Genomic DNA, 5,788 nt, shown 5'->3' with positions numbered 1-5,788 from the left:
AAGGATTAAACTCGAACGGGACAAGGGAGAGGGATTGTAGGAGGTAAATCCTCCTCATTTACTCCTTCCCCATTCGAATATTCCTCCATTTATCACACTAGTTTGGAGTACAAGCAGCCAAGTCATGAGGATTAGAAGGCAGTCGAGCAAGTGAGAGACAAAGAGCTAGTTTATCTTGAGTTTTGGAGTCGAGCCTACCTAATTTTAATGAATTCATTGGGGACTTTAGTCGTATAAGTAGAGAGCCCTAGAGTATCATTAGGATTTAATTTTTTGTTGTAAAACTCTAAGTTATTTTCGAGCTCCAGACTTGTGGAAGATTTTGATGTAATTTTTTGTTTTGGTAATAAGAATGAGTTTTGTTTTGAGCCAGCACTAAGTTAACTCAGAGGGCTGAAGCTCTTGGGTTAGGGCCCAACCCTAGCATCCAAGGCTCCTCTTTTTGTATCTGTATGTTTAAACTTAGTTTCATAGATTCATTGTTAATTTGTCTTTAGAGGTATTTTCATTGCAAGTAGTGTAGATTTGATTAGTTGTTTATTAGTTTGCTTCCATTTGTGCCTTACTTCAGTAGCAGGGTAGCAGGGATAAAAGAAGCACCACAAGGCTATCAGCAGGTGTCTTGGCCTCACTTCTTCCCTCTGGGATCATGATTTGAGGAAGGGACCCTTATGCAGCCCCAAAAACACAGATTTCTATTTCTTTTATAAGCTTTAGAGTTTACTATATTTAAGCTAGAATTTGATCAGTTTTGCAAAGTAGGATTTCAATGCCATCTCTTCTATCTTCATTCTTGCAGTATATCTCATCCATGATTCCATTCCTTTCAACAACTTTCCTCATGCATAAGGTAGATAGTTAGTCATTAATTATGCTTTTCTAGCTTATGAGAATGCTTCTTATTTACATAGCTTTTTGGAAATTACACATGTTTGATGTAGAGCAGGTGCTTCAAGAGTAGACAGAGACCTCATAGCCAACAATCACCTTCCACTTCATCCACCATAATCATTCCTTGCTTTCACCATTGCCTTCACTAATTTCATCATTTTACATAGAAATTCTTCCAAGCACATTGAGCAAATCCAACCATCTCCTAACCTTGTTGTTGACTTCTGAGTGATCCTAGGCCTTTTCTCACTCCATTCCACCCATCAACCACCTTCCCTAAGCCTTCCATCACCTCCAACACCTCTCGTTTTGCTCTCGGTTGTATCCTGTAGAAATACAGGGAATCTTGTAGGTTTCTAGTACATCCTGTAGGTTTTCCTATAGTGGCCTGTTTTGAGGCCGAATTGAGGGAAAACCTCTAGGAAGCCCCCAAAGGTCACCCAAGGGTCTCCCACACCATCCAACCATCTCCTAAACCTTCCAGCCATCCTTAAACATCCCTAAACCACCTTCCACATCACCAAAAGGAATTAGTTTGCATACTTGATTTTGCATGAAAAGAACAAAAAGACAAAAACAGATTTATTTCAGTCCCTTTACATGCACAATAGTGATCTTTGATGCTTTTAACTTCCATGCTTAGATAATATCATTTGGTTCATGTTAATTTAGGATTATTGCAAAGCATAGTTTCTTAGCATTTAATTAGAAAATGGTGTGATTTAGGATTGAATTTTGGTATTTTTCATTATTGCACTAGATTAGCTCTCTTTTAGAGTAGATTTCCCTTTCTTCCATCAAGAAACCAAGCTTCTTATGAATCCATAGAAGTCTAAATTGAAAACCCCAATGGTCTCTCGCCAGCTGAACAGTGACAAAAGGCAGAACCATCACTTTTACTTGTGTATACAGCACTGTCACCTCCAAGTTTGTACGAATCCCGGGTTGATAAAGAAAATATGGTAGCCCAGGAGTTGCAGCATTCTTGTTGCAATACTGGCGCTCATCATGGGATTCAAGGATATATCGTATTTTCGACATCGCTCGAAGATCTTCTTGAGATGGCTCAGGTGGTTTGACCACTTTCTGGAAAACACTGTCACTTCGTCAAGGTATACCACCACGCTCTATCTGATGAGGCCACGGAAGGTGATCTCCATAGCGTGCTGAAAGGTTGTGCCTACGTTTACATGCCCAAATGGCATTCTTTTGTAAGTGAACGTACTCCACTTGGTACAAAAAGTAGTTTTAAGCATATCAGGTTCTGTTACCAAAACCTGGTTATATCCAGAAAATTTGTCAAGGAGAGAGAACATTTCAACTCGAGATATTGTCTGCAAGATGTGCTCCATAGACGGCACAAGGTAGTTTTCTTTGCCAAGGCTCTATTAAGATTTCGGAAATCCACGCACTGGCGGATTTCTCCAGACTTCTTTCTTACAGGAACTAAATTTGAAACCCAAGTAGAATGACGAACCTTGTATATGATCCGAGCATCCAACAACTTAGTCAATTCTTTATGTATGAGGGGTTCAAGTGACGGATGGACTTTTCTAAGTTTCTGCTAAAACGGCTTGACCCCTTCTTTGATTGGAATGACATGTTGGATTATTCACATGTCATATGTTTTCAAATCATCATATGTCCACGCGAATACATCACGGTACTATTTGAATAGGCAGAAAAAGGCTTGTCACTCCTCTAGTGTGCAACATGTACCGAGATTTACAAACTTCGGATCTCTTTTTGTTCCCAAGTTGATCTATTCATGCATCAATGTGGAATTGTGGGTTTTGGTGTTCCTGGCCCCTTTGAAGCAATTTTGAAATTCATAGATTTTCTCAAGTGAAATCACAACCTTGGGGATGGGTTTTCCTTTGTTGTCATCAAGTGTGTCTTGCAAAGACTGCTCGTGCACATCTTCATCTATGGCTACGTCTTTGAAAATGTCAGCATTGGCCATAAAATGTAGTATTTGTTCATCATCATCAAAAACATGCAAATTAGTTATGTTGTCATGGATAGATGGCTTATACAAAATTTCAACAATAAATCTATCCCTAAGCAGTGTCATCCTAGCAGCTGCATTTTCTAGAGCATCTACAGTTGCATTGTGCATTCTTGGTACATATATGATATTGAAAGCTTGGAAATTAGAAATAAGTCACCATACCTCTTGCTTGTAACATTTTAGATGAGGTGAGACATAGTGTATGGTGTTACATACCTGTCGTACCACAATATCTAAATCACCTACCACTTTTAGCATAGAAACATTGAGGTTGAGGGCTTTGTGCAAACCCAAGACGAGTGCTTCATATTTAGCAATGTTTTTTGTGCACTCAAACTCCAAGTGGCTTGAGACTAAATGTTTTATTTTCCTTGGGTCAATCAAAACACACCCAGCTCCAGAGCCATCCTATGTTTTGGATCCATTAAATACAAGGTCCACAAGTCGTCTGTACAAGGACCGCTTGTCGCACTAGTACTGCTAACACTACTGCTACTATTGTTACAAAGTATTGTACAAGTTTCATTTTCACCAGTTGGGCAAGGAAGGAGACCCAACTGTGTATCTGGTGGGGTGGGGCTCGATTGTGTAAGATAACACCCTAGCTGCGTTTCCAGAAAGCAATTGTCGAATAGAAGTTCTGCGAAATCCAACGGTTCATTCTGACCGTCTAAGGGAGTAATGTTGTGTTTCATATACCTCTTGGACAACACTCGAATCTGGTTGTTTCTACCCTGATACGAAAGCCATAAGTGTGACCAGTCTGTAGCAAAATATCCTTGCAACTTGTTGGACCAGTCTCTGTTAAGCAGTAAGCCATATGCTTCTGGGATGTCCACTATCACAATGTTGATGCACTGGTGAACTTGTCCGTCGGATGATAACTAGATGATCACATCCCGGAGTTCACCAATGGCTGGTACACATGTTCGATCAAGTTGGATGATATGCATAGTTGTAATTCTCCATTGCACATTGATCTGTTTAGCAATGGAGAGTGGCATGACATTAACTGATGTGCCAAAGTCAACCAAACAGTTGTGGACATTGAAGTTGAATATTTCGAATGATAACAAAAATGGTGGGTAGAGTGAGTTTGCTTCTTCCCTGCGAAGCACATTGAGTATAGATGCGAGTGATCCAGGAGACTTACTTGGTCCCTTGCTGGAAGAGGCAACATTATCTATGGAGGTTTGCCCCAGTGCGCACAACATAATATCCCGCTAACCTATGATTTTGGTGAGTTCATATAGAGAGATGTTCGCACAAGTCTTCTTCATGTCTTCAAAAATATTGTAGTCCAAAGCGGGAAGACTCACCAAGTTGTCTGAGGGAAGACTTGTGTTTGTATCATCCGATGGAGTGTTCTGAAGTGAACTACTCATGAACGTATCTTTCGTTGGAGCTATATTCTCAGACTTGCTTTGTGTTTTCTGTGTTGAGGGTACTGGTGGATCAACTTTCTGACCATTTGGTTGAATTTCTCTTTCGTTATCTCAATCACAGTAGGAGGCCCTTGAATTCTCTAGTGGTATCAATTGTTTTGTTTTGGGGGCTCCTTCTCGATGGTTGTTTTCTTTTAGGTAGAATTTATACACTGATACATGTTAACCACGTGCCCAAAACTCAGAGCTGCAACAGCCTCTTCATCATCTTCATCTTCCAGATGAACCTGCTCACTGGCATTAAAATGATCATTCATCCTTGAAGCCATGGATCCCATAACTCGATTCCAATCTGCATAGGTCTTCTCTAAGTGTCGCACTTGGTGGAAATCATAGAAGTTATCCTTACTAATCAGGTCTGTTTGGAACACAACATTTGAGCTCTGTGCAGATTTAGCCCGGTGACTATTGTTGGTACCTGATGTCACATTCTTCCTGCGTGCAAAATTGGAAGGTATTTTGCTTACTGTTTTCTTGCTTTTCCGTTGCTTGAGTTCTGCTACTTCGGTGGTTAAGGACTTAAGGAGAGGAGTAAGGGTCTCAATTTCACTTGTTTCTTTTTCTTTTACCTTACTCACAGTAGCCTGGGACCTCCTACCTGCGTCTTTGGAGTCTTTTGTTGGTTCATCATTTACAATGACTCCAATCACATGCAGGTCTTTCTCCACATCAATTGCTTCTTGGTAATTTTTGAAAAGTGTTGGTTTCGCAACTCGCTTACAAATTGTGTAATGTTGGTCAGTAGTGCAGACGTATAGTAGTCGATTGTGATGGATTCATGAGGTTTAGTGTATTTGGTGAACTTTTTCAGGATACAGTTAAACCTCTAGTTAAAATCTTTCACTTTCTCTTTCGGCTCCATCTTAAGACTACCCAATTCTTTCAACAACATGGCGGGGGCTTTTTCATGAGCAAATTTTTCGAGGAAGATTCTCTTGAACATCCCCCAGTTCTGAATGGAGTTTACAAAAAGGTTCTGGTACCATACAACTACTCTGCCATCCAAGGTACATGGAAACAGTCTACATGCAACATCATCATAAAATAGCTCCAGCGTCTGCAGGTGTAGGTAGAACATGTCCATATGGTCTTCTGCCTTCACTGCTCTGTCAGGGTCATACTTCGTTAACAGCTTCTATGTGTGCCTTGGAATCTTGTGCAAGACATCGTGGAGTGCCAATGGGCCCCGTGTCATCCATTCCATATTTTGATGAACCATGTTGTCTTCTTCTTCGTACTCCTCCTCTTCTTCTGAATCAAACGATTCAACCTCCGAATATGTTGGTTCATCTCTGCCTCTGCCTCCTTCATTGCCTTCGTTGGAACCTGATCCCAAGAGTATATTGTTAACTTCTTATCCTTGTAGCAAAACAGGAGGTTCCTCTTCGTTCTCAACAGCTTCAGCCAGCTCTTCAAGAGTGGCGAGGATTACTTCTTCAAC

The sequence above is a fragment of the Pinus tabuliformis genome, chromosome Q (genome assembly GCF_031772625.1).
Source record: "Pinus tabuliformis cultivar Carrire ecotype Pingquan chromosome Q, CPIR1, whole genome shotgun sequence".
Taxonomy (NCBI): domain Eukaryota; kingdom Viridiplantae; phylum Streptophyta; class Pinopsida; order Pinales; family Pinaceae; genus Pinus; species Pinus tabuliformis.
This window is presented reverse-complemented; position numbering follows the sequence as displayed.